We start from the raw sequence: 20,242 nt of genomic DNA, 5'->3' as shown, positions 1-20,242 counted from the left end.
TGCGCACGGAGCGAGCCTTCCCTGCGGCGGAGCGCGGGAACTTTCTCCCCCCCTCCCGCTGCAGGAGTTGTGTGCGCTGCAGCGGTGCCGAGAGAAAAGCACAGAAGGCAGCAGGCTCTGGAGAGCAGGTAAGAGACGGAGCCTTGTGGGCAGGCGAGCAGGCCCGTTTTTTGGAAATTGCTGAAAAGGTTTGTTCGGTGTGTGGCAGGCGCACGTCGTGAGCTTGCGTGGCGATCTGCCGGTCTGGAGTTATGCAAATGAGGCCGAATTGCATCCCGGGACATGCTGCGAATGCACAACGGCGACTGCAGATGTGTAGGAAACGGCGCGCTCGTTTTCTCGTTTTGCCCACACTTTTGAGTGTTAGTGTGGCGTGTGAGTGTGCGAAAGAGTGGGCCCAGCAGGAGGCGGTGGCATGCGGGGCGAGGAGGTGGCCTAGGCTGCGCGATTTGTGCTGTGGGTGCGGGCCGCTTGCAGGGGCCTGTACAACTCATACTTACCTGGCAGGGGAGATATCTTGATCAAGAAGGAGATTCAACCAGAGCGAGGCTCGGCCATTGCACTCCGGCTGTGCTGACCCCTGCGAATTCCCCAAATGTGGGAATCTCGACTGCATAATTTCTGGTAGTGGGGGACTGCGTTCGCGCTCTCCCCTGATGTGCTTGGTCCAAAATCAGATACGGGAGGGTTAGGACACCACGAGCTGCGTGGCTGCGGAAGGATCCCGGTTCAACAGGAGTGGACGCCGCTGCTGGTTCTCGCTGGCTTTTAGTTAGGGGTCCGGAGAAGCATCTCAAGCTAGTTCCACTACTCCTTCCGGACGTTCATTCCCTTTTCAAAGTCAGTCGTTTTGCTGTAGTCTGTGTTCTTTAGGCTGATTATCGAGGTTAGCCTTTATTTGGTCATGGGGGGCCTCGGTACTGTATGCTGAGTCTAAAGACAGTTTCACCCGTTTTCTGATTGCTCGGTTCTGTACCAGTGCAGACATGTCAAACAGTGAATGGCTGTACCTCTATTGTATCCGTGCTCAATGAATGAAATCGGTAACAAATGAATATATGTCTAGTTATACGAAAAACGAGTGGTTTATCGACTCATCTTCATTTGCAGATTTAGAGGCAGCTTCGATATTCGTTTTACAGACGGGTTTTTTTTTTTTGAATATGGGTCACACACATGCCACAGCAACAAAACATCTCTAGAGATGAGGCTATAGATCACCTTTCCATCCTGCAGGTTTTTCTCCCAAAGCCTACGGCACCAACGGCGACCCCTGCTGGCCGGGAGAGCAAGAGCTTATAGCACCTGGTATTCCCAGGCGGTCTCCCATCCAAGTACTAACCAGGCCCGACCCTGCTTAGCTTCCAAGATCAGACGAGATCGGGCGTGTTCAGGGTGGTGTGGCCATAAGCGAAAGCCTTGGCGCCTGACTCGCTACTTGAAGCTGTGTGTGGCGGGGGCTCCATGCCCCCCGAGCGGGACTGAAGGATCGTTCGTGTGCAACTCTTTGGAAAGGAGCTGCTTTCCAAATCGCATTGCGTGCCTGGATGTTGGCGAATGCGCTCCCTTGTGTTGGCTCGTCCCGCACTGGAGGAGGACAAAGAATCTGCACGGAGGAGCACCAGGCAAGTCTTCAGTGCACAGCACTCTGGAAACATTTCGGGGCTGTCGCGTGTTTATTTCAGCACGTAAAGCGCACCGGTCCAACACTTCGGCCGGGCGCGCGGCGCCTCCGCCCTCTTGCTGCCCCTGCAGCTGCTTCACTTTTCCCTTTAGTTGCCATCGATTTTTTTGTAGTGCTATACATATACGATTGAGGTATCTTAGAGTTCTCCTTCGAAGACCCAGCACTCTCTTTTCTTTTCCCAGTGTTACTCATATCGGACTTTTTAAACCTAAAAAAAAATCGTTTTTTTTTCTTTCAATTATAACTGAAGTTTAAACAACTAGTAAGTCAAGTCCTTATTTTTCTGTAGTCAAAAAAAGCAAAAATTAACATTCAGGTCATGAAAAACTCAAAAAAACTCCCCAACCACTAAACTTTACCTCCCACCTGAGCGCCATCTTGAACGCCCCTACCACCAGAGAATGCTCACGATTTCGGAAGCTGTCTCCGGGACGTGCTGATTCCACACATCCTGAATAAATCATGATATTGTTAGTTGCTGTAGCTAGACGTTCAAATGAGTTTCATGGCCAGATGGACTGTTTCCTCCAGCGGTATAATATTGCAGTGAGACAGCACGATGCCTGCAAGACTATGTCACGCTAAACGCCACAGATTGTGTTTGTCCGTTCGTGTCAGTCGTCCCGCAGCCACGGGAAGTGGGACACAAACATGCTGCAATGCTTTCAAGACGTTAGGATTTGTTTGTGCAACTTTCAAGAGGAGTACTTGTGGCTTGAATGTGAACTGTACGTGCCCGCCCCCTTTCCTCTGTAGTGCATGAGTTCCTCCCGGCATGCCCTTCGTCATTGTTCTGTCATCTTGTATTTAAAGGGTTGTATTTCTGCTGCTGAAAATAAGCAACGGTTTTCTCACAACGCCCTTTGTTCCCAACGGAGCCCTTGTCTGTCATGAAATTCTTCAAAACCTCAAGCTAGAAGAAGAAGAAGACGACAAATATGAAGCGTTATAGCAACGACATGCCATGACACGATCGATAACGATTTCCATAGGATCCCCGCGGTTGCCTGGCAACCGTCAGCTTTGCGCAGTGGCAGTATCGTAGCCTGTGAGGGTTAGCCGAGGCGCGATTATTGCTAGTTGAAAACTTTTCCCAATACCCCGCTTCCGCCGGTTTGCAATACAATCGGCGAAAGCAATTTTTGACAGTCTCGTCAGAGACTGAGCAAGGTGTTTAAAGACAGATTTGGTCACGGTGATATCATGGTAGAAAGAAACGAACTTGTTACGTGTCAACAGAAACGCTCTTTAGCTCTTTCAGCTTTATGCAGAGAACAGCGTCTGTCGAGATTACTTTTGTGTCAGCGCGAAACGCCGTGTGCTTGTCAGTATGATTTCATATTGCTCGTAGCGGCGCCTGGCTTTTGTCTGTCAAACGTTAGGTTGCGCTTCTTCATGCTGCATCGTCGGCATGAGTGGAGCATTTTAAACGTCTGTACTTACTGCGCCCCATAAGAAATCGTTTGTCCCCATTCAAAAGAGATTGTGCGATGTCCTGCAGCGTTCGCAAAGCAAACCTTTGACAGTTTGAAAAGAGGAATTTATTCTGCTTCCTGTGCGTGCAGTAGTTACAAAGTTGAACGTCTTTACACGATCTGCTGCAGTTTTCAGTGGGTGGGCTTTGTCAAATGGCTTGGAAAAACGCACTGTGTTTCTGCTCGGGAAACATCATGAGCAGTGTCCTGCATGTTTTCTGTGTATAGCTGTCTTTTAACGCATACAGAATTCATTCGAAATCATTGATTTCTCCAATTAACAAGGGTCTCTTTTTGAACCTGCCAGAAGCATTCTTTCAATGTAACAGATTTACTCCGGGGAAGGGCAGCATGACATTGAGAGTAGCTCAAGCTTTCAGCACCTTTATCTGACTGCATGTATGCAGACACTGCTCAGAATCCCCTGTAAGATTCTCCTTCAATTCCGTTTTGCAGTGCTTTAGCTCTTTCAAAAGGCTTCGCTTTGCTAGTCACAATCCAAGGCTCATGACAGCATTTGAAAACATTCGTAACTGCGTTGGCCGGGAATCGAACCTGGGTTAACTGCTTTGAAGGCAGCTATGCGCAACACTGGCTCGCTCCAGAATAAATCTCACGTCGAGGGCATATTTTTTTCCATTTTACCGTGAGTCGGGCTCAGCTGCACAGAGGAGAGAGCAGAGCAATGAGGTCACGGGGACAGGGGAGTCACACGCTGGCGGTTTGAATACGCGGAAGATCACTGAGGGATCCACAGTATATGGACTCTCCGTGCGCCATCAGTCCGCACTCCGGACTCTGAATCCTGCCATCCGAGTTAAGATCTCGGCGGAACCTGAGGCGCAGTTCCTTCTTAAAACGTAATCTGGTGAGCATTTCTAGAATCGTACTTGTATAGATGCAGCCTTTAATGTGTTGCTAGGTTAAAATTGATGACTTCTTGTATTTCAGTAGGCAACTGCCCTCTTGATTTCGGATTTAATTTCTTTATTACAGGGGCGCTTTTATGAAGACAGAGTCATGTTCAGGTACTTTGCTTGATGGAGGAAGCTCATTTCGGACTCTGTGATCTGCTCACCTGGAAAGGTCTGCTATACTACTACAAGAGAGAAGTAGAGTCTGGAAGAAGGGACAATTTTATGATGCTTTGGAAGATAATGTTTTTTTTTTCTTATACTGAAAATGAAAGGTAGTTGTTTCTATATGGACTCAGTCTTTGGAATTTGTATATATATATATTTCAGTGATCCCTCAGCCATTCCTTCTGTATTGTAATTCAATTTCTCTTTTAAAATTCCTTCCCCACTTCTAGGACCTGCAGTTGCTGAACTCCACAATGGCTTCTATTGGAAAGTCTGTGACTGAGACCAAGTGTTCACTTTTTTATGAAACCATTATTTATTTAGGAGCAATGAGCAATTCTTATATAAATGCAATAAAATCATTATGCTCAAACTATGAGAGAGAAAATTAAGGATAATTTAAGAAATCAGTCTTAGCTTGTTTCTATACACAGATGGTATTATTTATTTTCAAAGGAAACCCGCGAGGATTCCCCTGGTGTGCAAGATGTGCCTGAATACTCTTGATCAGCTTCCTGCTCACTTGAAGAGGGCGTGTATGAAGCACGCCACGGCAGAAAACATCAGGATGGCCTCTCAACAGGCGAGGGAGGACATGATGAATCACCTGAAGAACGGGGTCATCGTGGATTACCACAGAATAGAGATCGTGTCTGGTGAGGCAAACAGGATAGTGGTTGTAAGACTGCTAGAGTCCTTGGGCCTTTTTGTACATGGGAAGCCTGAAGACACATTGGCAAGGTGAGATATTTTTAATCTGTAAGGCTTCTGTAGTTTCTTTTTGAAATCATTGTTACAACATATTATGTAAAAGCATGTTGAAAAGAATCTACCTGCATTCCAGCGGCCCTGAGCAAGAGGCCGCAGTCCAGGAGGAAGAGATGCCAGAGGCTGCTCTAGAAACTGAAACAGAAGCGGATAAGGAAGGGGAAGATGTGAGCTCTGAAGAACTCTATCAGCAGTAAGACTTTTTATTTTTCAGATGTATCTATTTTTTACTAAAATTCTAATTTGTCTTATAGGTATAAAATGTTTAAACCGGTGTTTTATATCCTTACAGGCCCTGAGTAGTTAAAAAGTATCAGCAGGCCGGAAGAGAGTGGCCCAAGCTGGACTCTATAGAAAGCACTCCCTGGATGCTCCTCTCCTGATTGGATTCAAACAGTACCTTACCAAGGATCTGGGAGTGGCAAATTATTCTCAGGAGGTATTTATTTTTTAAAGGCATTTAAAATTAAGCAATGGTATCTTCATTGTAAATGTTTTTATTTCTTAGCTTAAAATTCACCCATGTGAAATGATGTCAGCCATAAACATCATGACTCTATATTTCCTACCTGAATCTATTCTACTTAAATTATTACATTATACACAATTTGAGTTCATTTTAAAAAGTAAAAGGTAATGAAAGGAATGCATTTTCATAAGAAAGATAATACCGATATGCATGTGATAATCTTCCTTATATCATGTAGTGCATCATTTGGACACTTTGTGGGCTTCAAATACAAAGAAAATCATGTTCTATGGTACAAGATAAATACAAAACTTAAGCTTTTATTTTAATTAGATTTGTTTATAAAGCATAAGCAATCATTTATTACATTAATATATGTAAAAATAACATTTTAGCATCATACGTTTAGTATATTTAGTCCCTAATGCTGAAAGAAATGATCATAGAACATGACATCTAACCTTACCTGCGGTGTTTTTAATCCCTATTGCTCAATGCACGGTGAAAGCATTCCATACATGTGTCTGACAATGAGGAATGGGCCCCTGAGACAGTCATTTGCCTGTTTCACAAATGATCGTATTTTACTAGAGATTCTGCTTGGGATTCAGATGTGCATTCGGACAGCAATCCCTTTCAAGAAATGATACGTTCTGGATGAGGTCAAAGGTGCTGGAACACTGTATCTAGGATGTGTTTGCAGAGACTGTGTGTCTCCTGCTTCAACGCAGTGATAAACAGATGTGCTCCTTTAATTTATTGGTACATGCCCAGGGCAGTAAGCAGTCTGAGGATTTATTTCCAGATGGCATAGAGCAGTGAAGCAGTGAAGTAGTGCAAAACACTGGATCATTATATTATTAGAATCTATTCTACTTAAATTATTACATTATACTCAATTTGAGTTCATTTTAAAAAGTAAAAGGTAATGAAAGGAATGCATTTTCATAAGAAAGATAATACCGATATGCATGTGATAATCTTCCTTATATCATGTAGTGCGTCATTTGGACACTTTGTGGGCTTGAAATACAAAGAAAATCATGTTCTATGGTACAAGATAAATACAAAACTTAAGCTTTTATTTTAATTAGATTTGTTTCTAAAGCATAAGCAATCATTTATTACATTAATATATGTGAAAATAACATTTTAGCATCATATGTTTAGTATATTTAGTCCCTAATGCCGAAAGAAATGATCATTTGTTTAACATGCACGGGTCTGTCTCAAAGGATGCAGTACTCCTGAAGGGTCTCAAACCCTACATTTCGGATGCCTAGCTGTATCCCTCACCTGTGGCACCTCAGAATGACTTCTAACCTTACCTGTGGTGTATTCAGTCCCTATTGCTCAATGCACGGTGTACATACTGCATACATGTGTCTTGAGAATGAGGAATGGGCCCCTGAGACAGTCATTTGCCTGTTTCACAAACAGGGACCTGGACCTAGACCTGGCCCGTACAGGGCTCAAACCCACGACCTTGGCGTTATTAGCACCACGCTCTAACCAACTGAGCTAACCAGCCTCACGACAGTGCTCCTCTCTGTGCTGCAAAAAATCAAACTCAGGGAATTTCTTTTGTCCTCCTTTGAATAGAAAGCCGTGTAATCAGTGTACGGGCTTTCTCGTGCAGTTTCATGGTTCTTGTAACCCAAATCCTACACTGGCCTGAAGTGCCCCCCCATTTCACAGCATTTTTCAGCTGATTTAAAATGTACCTAAAGGAGAAGCATTATTGAAGACCATCAATTACCAAGAGCTTTTGTCAAAGGTTTTGGTGGTCATTTTGAATGACCACAGAGCGCTGTGACCTCGGTTTTACATCTCATCCAAAAGACAGCGCCCTTTTACAACACAGCATCTCCGTCACTATACTGGGGCATTGGGACCCGCACAGACCTCAGGGTGAGCGCCCCCCCGCCGGCACCATTAACACCGCTTCCAGCTGGAAGCTTTGTTTTTCCCTGTAGCTCATCCTCATCCAGGTACTGACCTGGCTCACACCTGCTTAGCTTCAGTGGGTTTTCAGTTGCGAGTTGCAAGGGGATGCAAGTGATGGAGCCGCTCGCTGCAAAAGCCACTGCATTGGCCGGGAATCGAACCCGAGCCTCCCGCGTGGCAGGTGAGAATTCTACCACTGAACCACCAATGCTCAGTGCCTGGGCCTTCAAAAAAGACGCTTTTTTGGTGCTCTGTGCAAAACGCGTCGACATCTGCTTCCAGCTGCAAAATGCCATTTGCGGACGCTGAAGAACTTATTTCTAAGGCAGCGGGTACAAGCGATTGGGCGTTTTAAAACCACCAGGAACAGCAAAGAGGCGCGCTTCTTTGCTTGTGCCGAAACACACCGACTGAAAGCGGACAACGTAGTCGGCAGGATTGGAACCTGTGCGGGGAGACCCCAATGGATTTCTAGTCCATTGCCTTAACCACTCAGCCACGACTACAGCAAGCCCCACTGCCGCTGCGTTCTTGCTACAATCTTACCTGGATCGCGAGGCGCCGGCGGAAGCCTATTTCAAAGTCGTTCTCCGTTTCAAAAAAACATTTCCAAAATACAAGCCTTGCAGACAGACACGCCTCAGAGGACTTAAGGGTGGCTTCATGTCGGAATGATAAAGTCTCCCCGTCCGGACATGAAAATGCCACTTTGTTACACACAAAAAAAGAATCAACAACAGAGAAATGCCCACAAGCATTTGAAAAGCCGCACCACGTCGCACTTGAAATAGCTCTTACATTAGTGGTAGACACAGGAATCGCCTTTTTATTTACGCTCTTACCAACGCGATGGAAAGCAAAACAAAGCAAAGCAGAGCAAGACAAAACGAACAAACGAAAACCCTCACGTCCTGCACTTGCATATAACCCCGTTACGTGCCCAAGCGGTATTGTACGTCATCCTAGCACTGCACCCCGGGTCGTACGGTATATGGGAACGAGCACACGCCACGAATCGTCTCGAATCACTCCCTACAGCTGTAAGGCGCCTTGAAGCGTGCACCCCCAACATTCTTCTTTGCGCATCTGTGAAAGGTAAACTCTTGAGCAAACTCTGAACCAGCTCTAAGGAAACTAATCCGATTAGACGTTACTTTGACTCATCTTCTTACGCTCAGTGCCGGATTGCTCAAACTCCAGCTAGGGTTAGGGTTAGCATTCCCACGCTACTTAGACACTTTGTTTACGCTCAGTGCTGGATTTTGGGAACTTCAGGACGAGTGGGAATTTTCTCCTATCTGTCCATTCTGTTTTGTTTTGGAGACTCTTGGCTGCCTATGTTGTTCAGTGCACCGTGAAGGAAACATTTTCCAAAACTGTGTCAGCTCAAAAGTTGTAAGAAAACCTCTCCAGGTGCTTTAACTCTCTTCATTTTTGTCATTTAATGTGACACTCGATGTATAACTGGAGCCTCACATATGCAAATGGTGAGGCTCCAGTTCGACACCCAGTTCCACACCACTTTACAGTATATGACAAAAGCATGGCAGACTGTGCCGGACCAGCTGGTAACTTCCGCTTATTTTGACCATATTAAACATTGGAAATCTTCCCACTTGCATTTGTGACACTTGATTTTGGCTCCACCTAAGACACTCTTAAATCTTCAAACACTTTTCTCTTCTCCCGCAACACACTTGTCTGTCGGCACTATGTGGCAGCGTTGCATGACAACCCATCTCACCACGGAAAGGAACCTAACAGCTTTGGTAAGAGAGTAGAATTACCTGAAGAACTGCTTTCCATGGAAGCAGGACCAAGCGATGTAGCATTTTTATAGTACCAGGAAAGGAGAAGCGGCACTTCGCCTTTGCCGCACAGGCACAAGGTGACGTGCGGCAGACGCCGTAGTCGGCAGGATTCGAACCTGAGCGGGGAGTCCCCAATGGATTTCAAATCCATCGCCTTAACTACTCGGCCACGACTACAGCGAGCTCGCCGCCGCTGCATTCCTCCTATAATCTAACACGGAGTGCGAGGTGGCTGTGGAAACCTTTTTAAAGTCGCTCTCTGTTAAAAAAAAAACCTTTCACAAGATACATGCCGGCAGACAGACACGCCTCAGAGGGTTTAAGGCTGGCTTCACGTTCAAATGATAAAGTCTCCCCGTCCGGATGTCAAAATGCAACTTTGGCAGACAGAAAAAACATCAACAAACCACAAATGTGGACAAGGATTTTACAAGCTGCACCACACTGCACTTTCAAAAGCATTTACATTCGTGTTAGACGCAGGAATTGTCTTTGTTTTGCGCGCTTACGAACGCCATAGAAAACGAAACAAAACAAAAGCCCTCAGCTCCTGTACTTGATTATAACGCCGTTACGTGTCGAAGCAGGATTTTACGTCATCTTACCACTGCAACATGGGGAATAGAGGGAAATGAACACACGCTACGAATCGTCTCAATCACTCCCTAGAGTCGTAAGGCACATTGAAGGGTGCACCCCCATCATTAATCGTTGGGCCTCTGTAAAAGGAAAGCTGTTGAGCAGTCTTTGAAACAGCTCGGATGAAACACTTGATATGCTTCCATGTGCATCTGGAGCCCACTTCTTATTTTCACTTCACGCCGCCCAAAGCATTTCTAAAACAGGAGATTCGCGTTTGGGAATGCGCCCTGCCCTACAAATAAAACAGGTCTACGGGTCTGAAACCTGCTCCACGGAAAACAGTTCTGTTGCGCTTTTGATCAAAGGGAGATTCTCTGTTCTTACTTTTTGATTACATAACACCCAAAGGGGCTTCTTTGGAGCTGGATTCCAACCAGCATCCTAAAGTTTCTTGGCGGTATCCTTTACAGTCCTCTGTTCGGTCGACAAGGAACAGTAGGGGGCAGCTTTCCTCACACATACAGTGCAATGTACTGTAGTGTTCCCCTTCATTGAATTCGCAGTTCTGCATCAGACCTCTAACTCGTTTCCTTAGCTTGGATTTAAGCCACGAAGCAGGCTTCTACTGTATAAACGTCTAGAGGAATCACAAACTATTTGAAAGGCCATCATCCCAGGGGGAACTGACAAAGTCTATCCCTAAACACCTAGCGCAGTCTCTCGAGAGACTGTCAAAAATCGCTTTCTCCGTTTGTGCTGCAAGTAAGTGAAAACGCGGTCTCAACCCAGAGCCACTTGGCAGCAGCGGCACGTAAATACTGTTACTACCACTGCTCGATACCAACGTTAGCCTACTATACCATGTTCAGCCACCGCTAGAAAATGTAAGGCTCTAGTACTGGAGCAAACAAAAGGAGAGCCAACGTCAAATGTAGAGAGCGACGAGGATGGGATTCGAACCCATGCGTGCAGAGCACAATGGATTAGCAATCCATCGCCTTAACCACTCGGCCACCTCGTCGATGAAACTGGGCTGTCCAGACATGGGTTGGCGCGCTCCAGATGATCTTTTTCTTTTTTTTCCCTCGTACTCAAGGGTCCTTTTCCTGTTCCACATGCGATTTCAACATTTTCCTTGGGAGATGTCAAGCCAGCAAGCCACTGCTGTGGTTCAGTGGCCATTGTGGAGTTCAGTGGCCCTGTTGTACACAGAAAGCACATTGAGCTCCTTGGACATGAAAAGTTCCAGATAAAAGCCATTTGTCATCCTTTCTCTTGGTGTCGATGTTGCTATTGTATGTAAAGGTGGCAACTTGCTCAGCGAGCAGGCGGAGCACACACCGAATGCAGATGTGTCTGAGTGGTGTGTCCAAGTGGCTGCAAAAGGACAACACTACCGGGGCGCCGTTGCTTAGTTGGTTAAAGCGCTTGTCTCTTAAACAGGAGATCCTGAGTCCGAATCCCAGTGGTGCCTTCTTTGTTCTGTCTTCTCGAACAGAACTGGTCCTTACAGACAACCGCCTACGGCTAGACTTAATTAAATGCAAGTATTCATTTCCTGTCTTTAACGCGACTTGTTTTTCTTAAAATGGATGGAACTTGCAAAACATGAAATACAAACATTGCTAATCAGCGCTAGCGGCTGGCAAAAAAAAAGAAGTCAGCAATGTTTTTTTTCTTTAACCTTAACCCTGCTAATGGAGAAGAGTTAAACGACCGAGTCTATGCAGCTTAAACGGTGCTCATGTCGGGTTCTTAGCTGAAAGGGTGGTAAATCACGCTCACCCCAGTCCTTAATCTTTTAAAAGGATACAATATTGAACCTAGTCGCCACATCACATACATCCTGTTCAACGATAAAAAAGTGACATCTATCCTCGATCCAGAGTAAATCCCACGATGAGGGCATATTTTTTTCCACTTTACCATGAGTCGGGCTCAGCTGCACAGAGGCGAGAGCAGAGCAATGAGGTCACAGGGACAGGGGAGTCACACGCTGGCGGTTTGAACACGCGGAAGATCACTGAGGGATCCACAGTATATGGACCCTCCGTGCGCCATCAGTCCACACTCCGGACTCTGAATCCTGCCATCCGAGTTAAGATCTCGGCGGAACCTGAGGCACAGTTCCTTCTTAAAACGTAATCTGGTGAGCATTTCTAGAATCGTACTTGTATAGATGCAGCCTTTAATGTGTTGCTGGGTTAAAATTGATGACTTCTTGAACTTCAGTAGGCAACTGCCCTCTTGATTTCGGATTTAATTTCTTTATTACAGGGGCGCTTTTATGAAGACAGAGTCATGTTCAGGTACTTTGCTTGATGGAGGAAGCATATTTCGGACTCTGTGATCTGCTCACCTGGAAAGGTCTGCTGTACTACTACAAGAGAGAAGTAGAGTCTGGAAGAATGGACAATTTTATGATGCTTTGGAAGATAATGTTTTTTTTTTCTTTGAAATCGAAATGAATCAGAATATCAGTGCAAAAGACAAACTCTTGGTTTGGTTTAAAGAGATATGGTTTTAAAACAGACAAAATGTAGAAAACAGGTGTTTCTCACTTTTGGAAAAGAATGGACCGGGGGTAATATTTTACTAGGTGCAGTGCTCATCTCACTGGGTTACAGTCCTGCAGTGTCACACCAGGGCCAGTGGCGCAATGGATAACGCGTCTGACTACGGATCAGGAGATTGCAGGTTCGACTCCTGCCTGGCTCGGGTCGTTTTTAAACACATCGGGCTACTCCCTAAGTAGTCTGTGCTACTTACTGCATTGTAATCGTACCCAGTAAGATATTTCCTTCATGTAAATGAACTGCACCTGACAGCTTTAGAAAAACACCTGGGCTCAGTACGGTGCTGAGAGCTTAGCGTTGCTGTTCTAATTAGCACGCACTGCATCGGCTATGAGCCCGAACCTTTCAATTATTCCGATCAGTAAGTCAACACGTAGTCCACATGAACGGTAGAAATATTCTCTTGTCTGTCTCTTGTTTGTATAGAACTGAATGTCCCTGACAATGTACTGTTAGTTTTAATTGAAGAACGGCATTTGTGTTCAAATATACCAGACAAGTTTATGTAACTGCTCATGCGACACTCAGTTGTAATTAGTCAAGAAAAAAAAGTCGAACAACAGCTGCGGGTTTGATTCTGAACGTATGAGATTGCAGCGCCTTTTACTTCCATTGACAAATGATAGAGATTCGAAGAGAGATCCTTCAGACCAGCAAGCAAACCCACGGCTTTTTCGGTTTTCTATCTAGGCAACGTTGGTGTCTGCAATAGCATACATGAAAGCGTGATGCGATTTCTGTGGCTACATTTGTTGCACGTCATGCACAGTAAGAGTGTTTCTAACACCAAATAAAAAGTCAACAATTAGCGATCACGCCTTCTCCTCAGTTAACCCACTGAAACCCTTGCTGTTAACAGTTCTTTACTGCGTGCTTTACCAGCACCTACATATCGTGTCGGTTCTTTCAGCTTTATTCATTAGGTTTTCAAAGGCATAAGTAGAGCACCAGAGGTGCGAACGCAAAATGTGTAGTTATCTGAAGAATTGATTTCCATGGCAGCGGGTCCAAGCGATTTCGCGTTGTTATAGTACCAGGAAAGGAAAAGCGGCACTTCGCCTCTGCCGCGCAGGCACAAGGCGACGTGCGGCAGACGCCGGAGTCGGCAGGTTTCGCACCTGCGCGGGGAAGCCCCAACGCATTTCGAGCCCATCGCCTTAACCACTCGAGCACGACAAATGCGAGCTCGCCGCCGCCGCATTCCTCCTATAATCAAACACGGACTGCGATTTGGCTGCGGAAACCTTTTTAAAGTTGCTCTCCGTTAAAAAAAAATACCTTTCACAAGATTCGTGCCGGCAGACAGACACGCCTCAGAGGGTTTAAGGCTGGCTTCACGTTCAAATGATAAAGTCCCCCAGTCCGGATGTCAAAATGCAACTTTGGCAGACAGAAAAAACATCAACAAACCAAAAATGTGGACAAGGATTTTACAAGCTGCACCACACTGCACTTTCAAAAGCATTTACATTCGTGTTAGACGCAGGAATTGCCTTTGATTTGCGCGCTTACGAACGCCATGGAAAACGAAACAAAACTAAAGCCCTCAGCTCCTGCACTTGATTATAATGCCGTTACGTGTCGAAGCAGGAATTTACGTCATCCTACCACTGCAACACGGGGAATAGAGGGAAATGAGCACAAGCTACGAATTGTCTCTAATCAGTCCCTACAGTTGTAAGACGCCTGGAAGCGTGCACCCCCATCATTAATCTTTGCGCATCTGTGCAAGGTAAACTCTGGAGCAGTCTCTGAAACGGCTCAAAGGAAACACGTGATTGATTCCATATGCATCTGGGGTTCATTTCTTATTTACATTTAATTCAAGGGAAAGGCTTGGGTCAGTTTCAGACGGCCTCCAACAGCGAGATTCAAGCGCCCCACCTTCAGCCCAATCTGCGCCGCCAGAACGACAACGGCTCCTCTGGTCTTTGGGGTGCGGTTGTGACCCCGTAACCTAAAGTGTTGGTGGCAGACAAATGGAGACTAACAGGTGATGTCCTAGGACATGACTACATTGTGACACTCGGTGGGGATGGTGACCATTGCTTGGAAAAGAGTGCGAGAGTGCATTTTGAGCGTACAAATGTCCTTTTGATTTGCAAAGCTACAACCCCACCTTACTCAGTGAGCGTCTCTTCTTTTCTCTCACATACAGTTGGGAGAAAAACTTTTGTAAACAGCCCTTCGGAATGATGTGGATTTCTGCATGAATGGCTCCTAACATGTGATCTTATCTTTATCTAAGTCATAATAATTAATAAAGAGAGTCTGATTTAACAAACAACACACGCCCAACATTTGACATTGCTGTTTCTTTATTGACCAAATGGTTTAAACAATCAAGGTCATTGATGGAAAAAGTACGTGAACCCTTATATTAAGGAGCTAGTGGAACCTCCTTTATGACAAAAACCTCAATCCCCACTTTCTGTAGCGGCTGGTCAGACCTGAGCAGCGGTTAGGAGGTATTTTGGCCTATTCCTCTATGCAAAACTGTTTCAGTTCATGTATATTTTTGGGATGTCTTGCGCTGAACGGCCTGCTTCAGATCACGCCACAGCACTTCAATGGGATTGGGGTCAGGACTCTTACTTGGCCATCCCAAAATACGGAATTTCTTCTGTTTCAGCCACTCTGTTGTTGATGTACTCCTTTGTTTTTGTCATGCTGCATGACCCAGCCTCTTTCGAGTTTTAGATCACAGGCAGACACCCTGACATTCTGCTGTAGAATTTCCTGATACATCTTGGAATTCATCGGTCCCTCGATGATTGCAAGCCGTACAGCCTCCGCCATGTTTCCCAGGTGGGATGAGGTTTTGGAGTTGGTATGCAGTGTTTTGTTATCTCCAAACATAACGCTGTGCACATTTACCAACAAGTTCAACTTTTGTCATGTCTGTCCACAGAACATTGTTCCAGGAGTTGCTGTGGAACATCCATGTGGTCTTTAGCAAACTTGAGAGGGGCAGTGGTGGTTTTTTTTGGGGGGAGAGCAGTGGTTTCCTCCGTGGTGACCTCGCATGATCACCGCTCCTGTTCAGATTTCTTCTTATGGTGGACTCATGGACACAGACGTAAGACAAAGTCAACCACCTGTTCGCTAGATCCCATCCCCACTCAGCTAGTCAAAGATTCCCTCGAAGGACTGGCAGGACCTATAATTAGTATGATGAATGCATCGCTTGCGCGTCCAAGCCGTATTTGACTTCATCCTACCATTGCAACACGGGGCGTATATGGAAACGAACACACGCTACGAATTGTCTCTAATCAGTCCCTACAGTTGTAAGGCGCCTGGAAGCGTGCACCCCCATCATTAATCTTTGCGCATCTGTGCAAGGTAAACTCTGGAGCAGTCTTTGAAACGGCTCAAAGGAAACACGTGATTGATTCCATGTGCATCTGGGGTTCATTTATTTATTTACATTTAATTCAAGGGAAAGGCTTGGGTCAGTTTCAGACGGCCTCCAACAGCGAGATTCAAGCGCCCCACCTTCAGCCCAATCTGCGCCGCCAGAACGCCAACGGCTCCTCTGCTCTCCGGGGTGCGGTTGTGACCCCTTAACCTAAAGTGTTGGTGGCAGACAAATGGAGACTAACAGGTGATGTCCTAGGACATGACTACATTGTGACACTCGGTGGGGATGGTGACCATTGCTTGGAAAAGAGTGCGAGGCCCCTTTAGAAAAACATTTTGTTAACAGGCATTCTGCCTCAGCCTAAACACCTATAGCTTGCAAAGCGCATGCTATTAGACAGGCACCTCTGCAAGACCTTAAAAGTCTCTTAAACTAGTGATAGTAAGGTGTTCCCAATGGGCGATGTTTGGCTTTCAAATCATCTCTCTGTGGAAGCGCCGAGATGCAGCTGTTTAAGGCTTAGAAGCAGCTGACTGTTTCACTACCTAGCTGATTACTGTCAGTCAGGGAGCTCAGAGGTGAAAAGCCTGTCTGAGAGACAATTCGCCGTCGATCAGTTCAATATGTTCCGTACCAGCTCGGCGCACCTGAGATCATCTTGGTAGCCGTGTAGCTCAGATGAGTGAGAGTGTGTGTGTGTGTACCACCGTGATTGGATGCCGGTCCTTCTCAGGTCACAGTAAACCTTCTGCTGCCTAACTTTCCTAATTTTGGGGATCCCTTTGAAAAAGCAAAGGAAAAAAAAAAACTGGCTCTTCATCAGCGTGATCGACCCAACCCAGTGTGCCCCAGTGGCCTAATGGATAAGGCACTGGCCTCCTAAGCCAGGGATTGTGGGTTTGAGTCCCATCTGGGGTGCTACTGTCCCTTTTTGAGCGTACAAATGTCCTTTTGATTTGCAAAGCTGCAACCCCACCTTACTCAGTGAGCGTCTCTGCTTTTCTCTCACATACAGTTGGGAGATGTCTTGCACTGAACGGCCTGCTTCAGATCACGCCACAGCACTTCAATGGGATTGGGGTCAGGACTCTTACTCGGCCATCCCAAAATACGGAATTTCTATTGTTTCAGCCACTCTGTTGTTGATGTACTCCTTTGTTTTTGTCATGCTGCATGACCCAGCGTCTTTCGAGTTTTAGATCACAGGCAGACACCCTGACATTCTGCTGTAGAATTTCCTGATACATCTTGGAATTCATCGGTCCCTCGATGATTGCAAGCCGTACAGCCTCCGCTATGCTTCCCAGGTGGGATGAGGTTTTGGAGTTGGTATGCAGTGTTTTGTTATCTCCAAACATAACGTTGTGCACATTTACCAACATGTTCAACTTTTGTCACTGTCCACAGAACATTGTTCCAGGAGTTGCTGTGGAACATCCATGTGGTCTTTAGCAAACTTGAGAGGGGCAGTGGTGGTTTTTTTGGGGGGGAGAGCAGTGGTTTCCTCCATGGTGACCTCGCATGATCACCACTCCTGTTCAGATTTCTTCTTATGGTGGACTCATAAACACAGACGTAAGACAAAGTCAACCACCTGTTCGCTAGATCCCATCCCCACTCAGCTAGTCAAAGATTCCCTCGAAGGACTGGCAGGACCTATAATTAGTATGATGAATGCATCGCTTGCGTCAGGCGTTGTACCTGATCAATTTAAGGTAGCGGTTGTTAGACCGCTCTTAAGAAGTCAAATTTCGATCAACAAGTTCTTAACAACTACAGGCCTGTCTCAAAGGTCCCATTTCAATCTAAAAGTCTTGGGAGAATAGTTGTTGCCCAACGTCAATCATATCTGGATTCAAATAATATACTTGAGAAATTTTAGTCTGGTTTCTGAAACTGCATTAACAAGAGTCGTAAATGATATTCTCTTAGCTACTGATGCAGGGAATGCAACAGTGCTTGTGCTTTGCTTCTAGATCTTAGAGCTGCCTTTGACACGGTTGACCTCTCTGTTTTGTTACACAGGCTTGAGTTTGAGGTTGGCTTATCTGGAACCGTCCTTCAGTGGTTTACTTCACATTTTACTCATCGTTTTCATTATGTTCAAATATCTAATAATTGTACTGCTTCATCAATGTCACCAGTTCAATTTGGGGTACCAGAAGATCAGTGCTGGGACCAATATTGCTCTCTCTCTCTACATGCTGCTGCTAGGTAGGATAATATGAAAAAATAATATGAACTTTCATTCATATGCTGATGACACTCAAATAAACATTTTGTTTACACCAAACGACAACTCTTCTATTATCAGTTTAGTTAAATGCATTAAGGAAGGAAATACTTGGATGTGTGAAAACTTTTTGTTACTCAACTCTGAGAAAAATGAGGATCTGTTGATCGGAGGCAACAATACTGATAGGACTACTATAACTTCAGCACTTAACTCAGAGGATTTAAACATCTGCCTCAAAGAGACAGCACGTTACCTAGGCGGCATATTAGACACAAGGCTCTTAACAACTTGCATTGTTAAGTGCCTTGGGACAACCTTGTTGTGAAAGGTGCTATATAGAAATACATTGATTTGAATTGAATTGACAATGTAAAATGTTGTGTGTGTTGTTTGTTAAACAAGACTGTCTTTATTTATCAAAAAATAAAAGGAATTTGCTAGGAATGCAAACGTTAGGTTGCGCTTCTTCATGCTGCATCGTCGGCATGAGTGGAGCTTTTTAAACGTCTGTACTTACTGTGCCCCATAAGAAATCGTTTGTCCCCATTCAAAAGAGATTGTGCGATGTCCTGCAGTGTTCGCAAAGCAAACCTTTGACAGTTTGAAAAGAGGAATTTATTCTGCTTCCTGTGCGTGCAGTAGTTACAAAGTTGAACGTCTTTACACGATCTGCTGCAGTTTTCAGTGGGCGGGCTTTGTCAGAGGGCTTGGAAAAACGCACTGTGTTTCGGCTCGGGAAACATCATGAGAAGTGTCCTGCATGTTTTCTGTGTATAGCTGTCTTTTAACGCATACAGAATTCATTCGAAATCATTGATTTCTCCAATTAACAAGGTTCCCTTAAAGGATGAGTCAAAGTAACGTCTAATCGGATTAGTTTCCTTAGAGCTGGTTCAGAGTTTGCTCAAGAGTTTACCTTTCACAGATGCGCAAAGAAAAATGTTGGGGGTGCACGCTTCAAGGTGCCTTACAGCTGTAGGGAGTGATTCGAGACGATTTGTGGCGTGTGCTCGTTCCCATATACCGTACGCCCCGGGGTGCAGTGCTAAGATGAAGTACAATACCGCTTGGGCACGTAACGGCGTTACACGCAAGTGCGGGACGTGAGGCTTTTCGTTTGTTCATTTTGTTTTGCTCTGCTTTGCTTTGTTTCGTGGTCAAGAGGCGTAAGGTAAGTCGTAATCCAGGGAGAACACTGGTGGCAAACAGTCCGAGGTGAGAGGCGAGGTCCAAAGTCGAAAAGGCAGAAGGGGAGTCCAATATCCAGAATAAACGAGGTAATGGAAAAAACGCCAGGTAGAGCTCTCAAGGAGTAGACTCAATACCAGCGGGAAGCAAGTAAAGATGGTAAAAATAGCAATGCGTACCCCACGGTGGAGTGTGTGCAGGTGGGTTAACTCGTGCGGCGGCGTTTGTTAATAATCACCCTCTGCTGGTGCTGTTTAGATTGCTTAAGAGTTGGTCTTAACTGCCTGGCGGTCATGACAAGCTCCTCTTTAAGCTGTGGTTTAGTTTTGCATTCATGTGTTTCTAGAGCAGTTATTTATGGGGGTGGGTGGGTCCTTCACAGAGGCTCAGGACAAATCCCCTGCATGAAAGTCTACTGTGTGCGTTCAAACAGTCACAGGTCAAGAGCCAGGCAGGAGGACAATGGACAGATGAGCCAACGAACTAAAAATAAAAGAACAGATATGAAAAAGCCACCATCTTTTTCTTTTTGACATTTTCCGACTTTCATGCAAGCCAGGACAAAGTTGCTCGTAGCTACTTGTGGATTCAAATACTCTATCGAGTGCTTTGATGAGTTTTTGCAATTTGATTGTCGTCCTGTCAGCCTGTTTCTGTTTTTTTTTTTCAATCTAGGGATGGAAAGTATGAGGGAAATGATGGAGCAATCAATAACCGCTCCGGAAAAATGGCAGAAAGAAATGGTCCGTCACTAAGGACATTTGTGAAGCAGAGGAGTGACATCACCACAAAGGCGACACATTCTGCTGATGGTTTTGGTGAATAATGATTGAGGCGCGTTAAGAGAAAGGTAGCTGTGTCAGCATGCGTAGGCTGCAAACGATCAAGCAAAGGTTTACTCCATGCTGAAAAGAGAAGAAAAGAAGCACAACGTTTCGACTGTGGAGCCTTCTGCGCCATCTTCTTTAGCGGTGATGATGTTTACATTGGAAAAACGGAGACATGCGTCCCTGGGTGGGCTTGAACCACCAACCTTTCGGTTAACAGACGAACGCGC

At 45.4% G+C, this 20,242-nt stretch overlaps 7 non-coding genes across 7 annotated transcripts; 4 read left to right on the top strand and 3 right to left on the bottom strand.

Annotated features, from left to right (window-relative positions):
- Window positions 1–492: 492 nt before the first annotated feature.
- LOC138230135 (U1 spliceosomal RNA) lies at window positions 493–656 on the top strand. Its single transcript, XR_011186180.1, has one exon. It is a non-coding gene; the product is annotated as a U1 spliceosomal RNA (small nuclear RNA).
- Window positions 657–1,293: 637 nt separating this feature from the next.
- Window positions 1,294–1,412, bottom strand: LOC138230075 (5S ribosomal RNA). Its single transcript, XR_011186123.1, has one exon. It is a non-coding gene; the product is annotated as a 5S ribosomal RNA (ribosomal RNA).
- A 1,294-nt stretch (window positions 1,413–2,706) lies between these two features.
- LOC138230198 (U4 spliceosomal RNA) lies at window positions 2,707–2,848 on the top strand. Its single transcript, XR_011186233.1, has one exon. It is a non-coding gene; the product is annotated as a U4 spliceosomal RNA (small nuclear RNA).
- Window positions 2,849–9,334: 6,486 nt separating this feature from the next.
- Window positions 9,335–9,416, bottom strand: trnas-uga (transfer RNA serine (anticodon UGA)). Its single transcript has one exon. It is a non-coding gene; the product is annotated as a tRNA-Ser (tRNA).
- A 1,344-nt stretch (window positions 9,417–10,760) lies between these two features.
- trnas-gcu (transfer RNA serine (anticodon GCU)) lies at window positions 10,761–10,842 on the bottom strand. The gene has a single exon. It is a non-coding gene; the product is annotated as a tRNA-Ser (tRNA).
- A 1,624-nt stretch (window positions 10,843–12,466) lies between these two features.
- trnar-acg (transfer RNA arginine (anticodon ACG)) lies at window positions 12,467–12,539 on the top strand. The gene has a single exon. It is a non-coding gene; the product is annotated as a tRNA-Arg (tRNA).
- Window positions 12,540–16,606: 4,067 nt separating this feature from the next.
- On the top strand, window positions 16,607–16,679 carry trnar-ccu (transfer RNA arginine (anticodon CCU)). Its single transcript has one exon. It is a non-coding gene; the product is annotated as a tRNA-Arg (tRNA).
- Window positions 16,680–20,242: the final 3,563 nt, after the last annotated feature.

Source organism: Lepisosteus oculatus, unplaced genomic scaffold, assembly GCF_040954835.1.
Source record: "Lepisosteus oculatus isolate fLepOcu1 unplaced genomic scaffold, fLepOcu1.hap2 HAP2_SCAFFOLD_48, whole genome shotgun sequence".
NCBI classification, from domain to species: Eukaryota; Metazoa; Chordata; class Actinopteri; order Semionotiformes; family Lepisosteidae; genus Lepisosteus; species Lepisosteus oculatus.
This window is presented reverse-complemented; position numbering and strand designations above follow the sequence as displayed.